Consider the following 10,739-nt stretch of genomic DNA (forward strand, 5'->3'; position numbering starts at 1 on the left):
TTCAGAAATAAACAATCTAAATTAAGTCTTAGTTGCTAAGGTGAAATTTCATCTACCTTCAAGCCAAGCCTAACCTATAAGCAAATTATTTGTAATCTGTCTTGTCATATCCAGTTTGCTTATTATGAACTAAAAAACTGAGGAAAAATTATCATTGTATCATTTGATACTAAATAAAGATATTATTATTATCATTTCTAGCTGACCAAATCTGGCATTGCCAGGTACTCTTTTCCCAGTTTTCCATAAAAAATGAAAACTAAAAATGAACGTCATTTGTAGTATGATATCCCACACAGTATCTGTATGCTGGCTGCAGCTACTTCCCATGTCTACAACGTGATTTTGTATATAAGGCAATGCCTCATCATAGCTCTATAGACAGCTTTTGCTATCGCCTACAGCTGTTGGCACTTCACAGTAAAAGGCTGTCAAAAGTGATGCTAGGTATCAGCAATTTCCTTACGTTGACCCATATTGTAGGAGTGTCTTTGTAGTGCCGAAAATATTTATTAAAACTTCATGCACGATACTGCATGTTTTCACATGTCTCAGTGTTTGCTTACGATATCACATCTCTCTTCTGATGCGACCTGCCTGATGTCTTCCTTATTCCCTTGAAATAAAATTGTTGTGCCATAAAAGTGTATTTTATAGTGGAAAAAGTTAATTTCCATGTCATTCACCTTCCCAGACAGCCCTGCGCTTTCAGATGGCCCTGCTTTGAACCTGCCTGGCTGACTAATGATAAAGGCTGGTGTGCCAGACAGTCTGAATGAGGTTCTTAGACAGCTTCTCACGTCCTGCTAGGTGAATATCCAGCTGATACCAACATCCCACCTCAAGGTACTCAGTACATAAACTTTCAGAACACTTTCTCTCACTTGGCTGCAGAATTTACTCTAGATGTAGACGGATGGGGTTCTCTTACCCTGTCGTTGGAGGAGAGAGATGGAGGTTGGATTCAACAGCTAGTGTTTTCACACTGTTGTAACTGACGCCAAAATGCAGCCAGAACAGAACTGAACTTCTTGACGGAGAGTGTAGCTATTTATACAAACACTGAATATTCCAGAATGCTGTTTCTTATACAGTCACTGAATATTCCAGAATGTATTAACATTGCAAACGTAAGTTATTTCAAGAACCTTCCAGAAGTGAGCCAGTGATGCTAATCACAATGTCATACTGCATGCACGACAGCTAACGACAGTGCTCCTGCTCCTGGAGAAACAGTGAGCTGCTGTTTCAGAAGTTTTCATTGGAGCTGACAACACAACCCTGGATCTATATCTTGTCAATGGTCCTATGAATGGCTGCACTTGGGTACCTTTGCATTCTGTTCATGCAGTTGTATCCTCTCTACTATGATGAGCGTTGAAGGTAACATGTCCAGCTGGGTTTTTCTTCAGTTTCCTCGAATCTTCCACAATCAATCTGAGCCTCTGGACTTCAGTATGGCTTCATACAGAGGACACAGATGAAGTCTCTGCATTTTCATCCTCTTGATGAAAAATCATAATCCTCGACTTCACACACTGATCAGCCAGAACATTATGACCATCTACTTCATAGCTTGGCATGGATAACAGTGGCATGGAAACAATGAGGCCTTGGCAGCTCACTGGAGGGAGCTGGCGCCACATCTGCACACACAAGTCACCTAGTTCCTGTAAAGTCTGGGGAGAGGGGCAATGAATTCTTATGTCACATTCAATCACATCCCAGATGTGTTTGAACAGATTCAGATCTGGTGAGTTGGGGGGCCAGCACATCAACTGGAACTCACCACTGTGTTTCTTGAACCATTCCATTACACTCCTGGCCTCGTGACATGGCAAATTATTGTGTTGGAAAATGCCACTACTTTCAGGAAACATGCTCATCATGAAAGAGTGTATGATACTCCTTGGCTGTCATGGTGCCTTGCATGAGCTCCACTGGACCCATGGTGCCCATGTGAATATTCCCCAGAGCATAATGGAGCTGCTGCCAGCTTGTCTCGATCCCACAGTATGGGTGTCAAGGAGCTGTTCCCCTGGAAGACAACAGATTTGCTCACTCACATAGGCATGATGATGAAGAAGGTATTGGGGTTCACTAGACCATGCAATGCTCTGCCACTGTGCCAATGTCCAGTGCCAATGGTCATGTGCCCACTCTATTGTAGTTACCGATGTCGTGGTGTTAACATTGGCACATGCATGGGTCATCAGCCACAGAGGCCCATTGTTAGGAGTGTTCAGTGCACTGTGTGTTCAGATACACTTGTACTTTGCCCAGCGTTAAAGTATGATGTTAGTTCCACAACAGCTTGCTGTTCGACATCTGTAATGAGGGCTGGCAAAGCAACCTCACAATGTCTGGATGTGGTTTCACCATGTGTTGAAGGCACTCACCACAGCACTCCTCAAACACCCGACGTGTTGTGCAGTTTCCAAAATGCTCAAGCTGAGCCCCTGGGCCATCACGGTCTGCCCTTCATCAAACACTCAGATAGATTGTGCGTCTTCCCCATTCTACAAATGGACAGCAAACTCACTGATACTGCACATGCGCTGTGTGTGTGTGTGTGTGTGTGTGTGTGTGTGTGGGAGGGAGAGAGAGAGAGAGAGAGAGAGAGAGAGAGAGAGAGAGAGAGAGAGAGAGAGAGACCAGCAAACATTCCTTACCAGGTGACACTGCTATCATCTGGATGGGCTTATATTGATAGTGTGTTCTGGCCGATCAGTGTATGTGATATCTGACAAGCGATGAAAGACAGGCTACAGCCAAAAGTACTGCATTAGTAACTTCTCTGGGAGTCTCATTTTCCACACAGGATTCATCTCACATTTTATGATTTTGGTAACTCTTAAGCAATGCTGTACAAATAGTTACGTTCTCCACCCAATATAACGATAAAATTAATTAGGAGATGGCAGGCAGCAATTCTCTCTCTTATACTTTTTTGTTTTTATTACTCTATATCTCATATATAGGGTGTCCAGTGAGGAAGTCCTCATTTCAAAATTAAATACAGGGTGGGACAAATAAAAGTAGCCCAAAGAACAGAGTTCCAGTGTGCAAAGAAACACAGCAGAGGAGATGAAATACAGAACTAACCTGACTGTAGTAGATGTTGAAAGTGACCACCATTCATCTCTTGGAACTTTTGGGCCCTGGTCAGCAGGTTGCTGAAGGCAAATCAAATCTGTACTACTGGAATTGCTGCAGTCTCACCCTAAATGTTCTGCTACTGTTCTGGAAGACTATGAGGGTTGTTGCAGTACACTTTACTTGAGGGGTCCCCACACAAAATAATTGCACACTAACAGATTAGGTGACCCAGGTGGCCACTAGGGTGGCAACCAGACTGATATCTGCTAACAGCTCTGTAAGGTATGAAGATTGTGTAACTGTGCTTCCAGGTTTGGCTGGGTGTATGGGCAGTTACACCATCCAGCTGGGGTGTTGGTATATGCATACATTCATGTCCAGTTGTATCCAGTCATCTGGGCCACTTTTATTTCCCCACCCTGTAGCTTGAGGACTAAGATTGATAGATGAGTGCAACAAAAGTTATGTTTATTATAAAGCTGTAAGAATATTATAAAGAACTTGTACAGAAGTTTCAAAATTGTTAGAAAAGCTGTTAAGAGCTCATACAGTACTAGCAAGCTTTATTGAATCCATCCTACACAAGCAGTCTCTGCAGTCACATCATACTCTTATTTAAATGTCCACCAAAGACAGTACAGAGGTTGAAGTATTTGCACTAGCAGAATAGAAAAGTGGAAAACACAAATCCGAAAACAATTTATTGTACTCACCGAAGCAAAACAATAATACAATATCCCAAAGAACAACCGACGCGATCCCAACTGCGGATCAACACAAATACAAAATAACAAATAATAATAATAATAATAATAATAATAATAATAATAGTAATAAAGACTCGACTCTTCAAGGGGAGAGAACACAAACAGTTCTACAACATCAAGAAGTTCGTCCACTATACCAAGAGATCGGCCAGCTAGAAGAGGTGTCTGGCCGTGGCCGTGGCTGCTGGCCGTGGCTGCTCTGTATCCTTCTGAGTGGTGTGTCAGACTGCCTTTTGCTGGCAGTGCACTGCCTTATGAAGCCTGTTGGTGGATGTATCTGCCGGAACTATTTGGGATAACATGCCTGGCATAGCAAAGTAGTTCCTAGGCTAGCTGAGACCTCTGGTGAATCTGTTCTACAGGCTCCGCAAACAGGTAGTGGTCCCTGGTGGCTGTTGGTGGAGACATGGTGGTGTGGTGTGGTGTGGTGTGGCCACTGGTAAGTCTTTGTTTTGACAACACAGACGACGTAGGATTTGCTGGTGAATATACACCCTGTGATGGTTGGACGTAAAGTGGGATGCTGATGCAGTAGGCACTAAGATGTCTGAAACGTGCAGCCACAGCAGACCTCCCCCAGGGGGGGTGGGGGGGGGGTGGGGGGTGGAAGGCCCAACTCGATGTCGGGCCCCGGGGACGTGGGCGACAGGAGACCAGGGGCAGTTGCAGGCGCAGGATGCACCTCCATGGGCGTAGGGCCCTCTGCCGGAGGGTCTGCCTGGGGTGTCACCAGCATCGACGGCGGAGGCGACTGCTGTCACAGCGCAGCCAATGAGCAACGAGACTCTGGTGGGAACCCACTGGGGATGATGCCAGGTAAACACCAGTGCCCAGACTGGATCCTGTAGAGAATAAAGGGGCCGTGTTGAATGCAGAGGAGCTGGGTGGGGAGAAGACGGAAACAGGAGAGATGAGGGGAAATGATGAGGACAGCCGTGAAGTTTTCAAGCTGGGGATGATCCATCCCGAACAGTGGATTGGTAGGAGGAACGAAAGGTGGTAAGGGCATCATCTAGGGAGTATTGGGGACGCAATTTCAACATCTGGACTTTGAATGTCCGGACAAATCATTCAGGTAATCCGTCAGATGCAGGATGAAAGGGAGCATTATAAATCAACTGGATGCCTTGGGAGGTGCAGGAGGAGGTAAATTCAGCAGATGTAAATTGAGGGCTGTTGTCAGTCACCAACGTCTCTGGAAGGTCCTCGACGGCAAATATGTGGAAAAGAGCTTGGATGGTATGGGTGGAGGTCATGGAGGACATGCGGGAGACATAAGGAAACCCACTGCTGGCGTCCAAAAGGATAAGCCAGGAGAAGGCGAGGAATGGCCCCGCAAAATCCAAGTGTAAACAGGAACAAGGAGAAGGAGCAGGAGATGATGGGAACAGATGGCGAGGGTGTGCCGACTGGTGCTGTTGACAAGAGAGATATGAGGCCACCATGTGGGTGATGGCAGCATCCACCTCCTCCAGTACACATGCTGGCTTGCAAGCCGTTTCGTCAGGACGATCGCCCCAATGACCAACATGCAGGAGCTCCATGGCCCGCTGGTGGAAGGATGGTGGCAGCACCACCCGTAAGTGATCATTACCACCCAAGATGAGGTGGACCTCATCTCTGACAGACAGGTCCTGGCAGTGGTGCCAGTATGCCCAGACCTCTGGTTGCAGCAGCTGACAACAATTTGATGGCCACCCAGGCTGAAAGTGGTCCATCAGCACCTGGAGTTCCAGGTCATCCGCCGTGTGACATGGCGACTAGCTTGGCATCCAGTGGCAAATCAGTGACTGCCTCAGCAGTGGTATCATACAGGTGGAAACAGGAAATCTGGTCAGCATCGAACTCCGGGTCAGCATCGAACTCTGGGTCAGCATCGAACTCCGGGTCAGCATCGAAATCCGGGTCAGCATCGAACTCCGGGTCAGCATCGAACTCCGGGTCAGCATGGAAATCCGGGTCAGCATCGAACTCCAGGTCAGCACTCACTGGGAGATGAGAGAGAAGATCCGCATTAACATGGGAAGCCATGGCGCGAAAACGATGTTGTAGGAATATTCCATGAGGAACAATGCACAGCACTGGAGGTGGTGAGCAGTCCTTGTGGGGATGGTGACCATAGCGCTAAACAACGAGACCAGAGGCTTGCGATTGGTGTAAAACGTGAAGTGACGGCCATAGATGAAATCGTGGAATTTCTTAAACCCAAAGATGATGGCCAAGGCCTCCTTCTCAATATGGCTGTAGTTACGCAGAGCTGGGGAAAGCAATTTGGAGACAAAGGCCCCTGGGCACTTGACTCTGTCGATGATGTGGGAGAAGACGGCCCTCACACCATAGTCTGATGCATCAGCAGCTGAGGTGAGAGGCTTGGTGGGGTCATAAGGGACAAGGCAAGCCGGCAACAGGAGAGAAGACTTCAGACAGCAGAATACCCTATCACAAGCCGGTGACCAGTGCCAGGGAACATTCTTATGGAGGAGGCGGTGAAGTGGTTCTGCCAGAGCCGTGGCATGTGGGATGAAATGGCAGTAGTAATTGAGTTGACACAGAACTGACTTGAGCTGGGAGATGTCCTTTGGGGATGGCAGCTGCTGAATAGCCTCGACATACTGGGGCGTTGGTCGAATGCCATTAGCACTCAAAACATGGCCGAGGTAGGTCACCTGAGGAAACAAAAAAAAAGGAAGACATTTCTCCTTGTTGCAACATAAGCCAGCAACCAGAAGAACCTGGAAGAAGCACCGGAGGTTATGAGCCAAGTCCGGGGTGGAGACTTGGTGGTGTGGTGTGGTGTGTTGTGTTGTGGCCGCCGGTAAGTCTTTGTTTTGTCAAGACAGACGACATAGGTTTTCCTAGTGAATATGCACCCTGTGGTGCAGGCATCCCATGATGGGTGGACATAAAGTGGAATGCTGATGCAGTAGGTGCTACAATGTCCGAAATGTGCGGCCACGGCAGAGGTGGTGCAATCAAACAATGAAAATTGTCACCACATCCTGTAGTGTCTCAACAGAAATGGATTCAGATGCCACACAGATTGGTGATTCAAGTTTGTTCAGCATAATGGGGTAGTTCCAAGAGACAGTGTCTTCCAATGTGCCCTGCAAAAAGTAGTCACAAAGAGTCAGACAAGGCAAATACAGAGGCTAATCTACCCCCTGCGCCAGTAAATTTCAGTAATCAAATGGAGCGTTCTGCTCCTGAAGTATTCATCAAGAAAGTGAAATGCCTGTTCAGTTCAATGTGGTCCAGCCCCATCTTGCATGAACCACTTTGTGCCTGGTCTGTTCTGCAACACTAGCTATGTGGAGACAAATTATTCCAAAATTGCAATGTAGTGGCCAGTAGTTATTGTTTCTTAGATAAAAAAGGCCTCTAATGCCTCTGGTGCATACCATATCCCAAACAGTAACATTAGGAGAATACAGTAGTGGGGTTCACTTCGCACAAATGAGGATTTTCAGAACCCCAAAATTGCAAGTTTTGTTGTTTCATGACTCCATTCAGGTGGAAGTGTGTTTTATTTGTGAACCAGATGTAACCAACATCAAGTCCTCCTTTATCAATCATTGTGAGAATCACATTCACAAACTTTATGTATGTCAGCCTGAAACTGTCAGTAGAGGTATGCGACAGTTATTATTAATATAATTGACTGGATTTTAGAAAAGCTGAGTAATCACCAACAAACAGGTACTAGCTGTTTTTTGGTGCACTTATTCCGAAAGATGCATCAGGTTCCCATTTCATAGCAAAAATAACTTTACAGCCTGCAACTAAAATACTTAAAGACATAAAAAAGTACATAGTGTTAAATAAAAGTGTTTGGAAACAAATAAAAGGCAATGAATGGTTATTTGTAGCACTAAAGGATCAAGGCATTACAGTGTCATGTAGCGTTGATAAACCTACTGATGCAGTTATTCGTGGTACAGGAAAATTGAAATTTATGGAAAGGTGTAGAGAATATGGTGGTCACATATTAGTACATCTGAACATATTACTAGAACAAATGTAACAAATAATGGTAAAGATCCGAATTTCAATATGTACATTGTATTACATTGTTAATTAAGAAAAGAGAAATACGTTCTAGCTTCACACATTTCATGGTCATGGATAGACAAAAGAAGAAATGTTTGCTTACAAATTCTATGACTCTGCTCTACCTTTTTACATAACAACTGATCATTATTTAACTTCACACACTGTCTTTCTGCATCATCTATTAACAGTATTTCCTTCTCTGGCACTATATGTGTAAACAATTGTTTCTTTACATCTACTTCAACAGGAAGTGGCCAGATCTTATATATGTCAGAGACACTAGAGACTGTAAGGGGAATATTCAAGACATAACTTAAAATATTGCCAGCTAAGAACAAATCAAAGTCTGTTACTTTGAGCAACTGATAATCATTGTACCCTGTAAGTGCTATTGGGAATCTCTTATCTTTAATGTCACCTTCTATCGGTTCTAAATATTGTACTACTTGCACAGAATTAATGATATGCGGTTCTAAAATATGTTTTTGTGCATTTGCAGTTGCAGTAATTTACTTTTCTAACTGTTGAAGATAGACATCTGCTGGATTAGGTTCTCATTAATGGTTATCAATATAACAGCTTTCTGCAACCTTCTCACAGTGCTACTTTTGAACTGTATTGTGTGCTGACTAAGCCATTTCATTCCCTGTTTGATAACCCATTCATTTCTTGTTATGGAGCTTACTGTTTGATTAAAACTCATTAGCAATGCTTTTACTGTGGTAATCAGCTCTTTTTAAGCTTAATAGCTGTTTCTGCTCTCCTTCCAATACATCAGTTTTTGCCTTAAAATACAATGCATCATCTTCATCCAGAATTCCAAATATTTTGCTCATTACCCCAACAAAATTTAGTAGTCCACACTTTTGTAATCTTTTTTCATGGTGAACTAACTGTCCAATTAGTCTTTATGATTTCTCTATTTTACCTATGTCAAACAGCAAAGCCTGTTTTGCACTGGCACATTCTGAAGCACTCATGTTAAGCAAAGTGAGTCTTTTATGACACAATTCCACAGATCTGGTAGCTAATACTTTGGTGTTTTCAAACTTATTCTTTAATTCTACTAATCTTTCTCCATCTGACACTATAAAGATTGGCTTTCCCCATGTTGTCATAGTATAATCCTGGGGATGACTGGAATTTTGTAAGTTGTAAACCTGGATGATGTGTCACCATTTGAACCAATGTAATTGCGAATGATAGTATGGCAACTGCCACTCCCAGATATGTTGTGGCCATCTTGTAACAAAAATGTGTACTGTCAGATACTTATTACCTCTTAAATGTATGACCACGTTTGATCCTTTAACTATGTTTACCACATATGGGCCTTACCAATGACTATCTAATTTCTTCGATCTTCCTATAGCGGAGCTTTATTCCCTGGTTGAAATTCTTTTGGGTGTTGGGTCTTGTCATAGTATTTCTCATTCTTTAATTTAGAATGAGGTGCATAACTCTCATTCTCTCTTTTAATTCAGGAACATAATCACTGTAATTATAAATTACCTCTGATGAGTTCTTTTGCAAAATTTCTGGTCTATTACACACTCTCCCAAGGAACAACTCATGAGGTGTGTAGTCCATTGCACTATGTGGTGTTGTATTAAATATGAATACCGCATATGGAATCCAAGACTCCCAGTTCATCTGTGCTCTGTCTATAAGGTGTCTGAGCATTTCAGTTAAGGTTCTGTGCATTTTCTCTAACACGCCATTATTCTGTGGATGGTACCAAGACATCTGGATCTTCTCTATACGCAGTAGTTTGCATACTCTTTGCTTTGTTTCACTAATAAAGTAACTATCCATATCACTTAGTAGTATGGATGGTATGCCAAACTTTAAAATAATCTTTTCCACTAGAGCTCTTGCTGCCATTTCAGTATATTGCTTTTCAATATGTTCTGCAACTACGAATTTCGTCAGTGCATCCTGATGGTAAGGATGTACTTATTACCTTTGTGGAAGGGGGTGTACAAGGGTGACATCACATCTTTCAAAAACACACTCGGGTGTTGTTATTTCCAAGGATAATCTTATTCTTTTGGCAGCTTTCACATTGGCAAATATACTGCTCTATATTTGCTTTCATATTATCCTCTCATATGTTCTAACTATTCCCTGATGGACACCAGCTGGTGAATCACAAAAAATCTTTTAGAATCACTTTCTTTCCTCTGAACTCAAGTCTAGCAGCTGGCTCCTTCTCAGCTATGTCCCCTCCCATTACCTGCATACATTTATCTTCCACATGGCCTGGGGTGCTGGGCCCTCTTATCTCCCCTTCTCCATATGGGCTTTTTAAACTCTCATCCCCTGCATCTGTCTCGCCTGTTTCGGTTGCCTTTCCCAAGTTGCTATTATTGCCTTCCTTCTCATAAGTATCCATTCTCAGATTGCTGATTCTAGAGAGGGTGTCTGCAACCTGATTTCACCTGCCACTTGCCTGTACCATAAGGAATTTGATGATCACACTCTTCCAGTTTTAATCTAAATTTTAACAATCGAGATGATGGATCTGAAACACTACATTCCATGTTAATGTTTAACTTCCCGACATATGGCTAACATTTCCCATTCTATGGTGCTGTATGACTTTCTGCCTTTTTTAAAGTTCTGGATGTGTAAGCAGCGGGTAGAGCACTGCTCAGTTTTCTTTGGCTCAGTGTGGCTCTCTCTGATTAGCATCAGTCATAACAACGAACTCTTGACTAAAATCAGGATACTGCACTACAGTTTTTCCTTCAACTGTTGAAATGCTTCCCCCTGTTCCATTCCCCAATTGTAAGCTACTCCTTTCTTCAGCAAATCATACAG

This window comes from Schistocerca piceifrons, chromosome 6 (assembly GCF_021461385.2).
Source record: "Schistocerca piceifrons isolate TAMUIC-IGC-003096 chromosome 6, iqSchPice1.1, whole genome shotgun sequence".
Lineage (NCBI taxonomy): Eukaryota > Metazoa > Arthropoda > Insecta > Orthoptera > Acrididae > Schistocerca > Schistocerca piceifrons.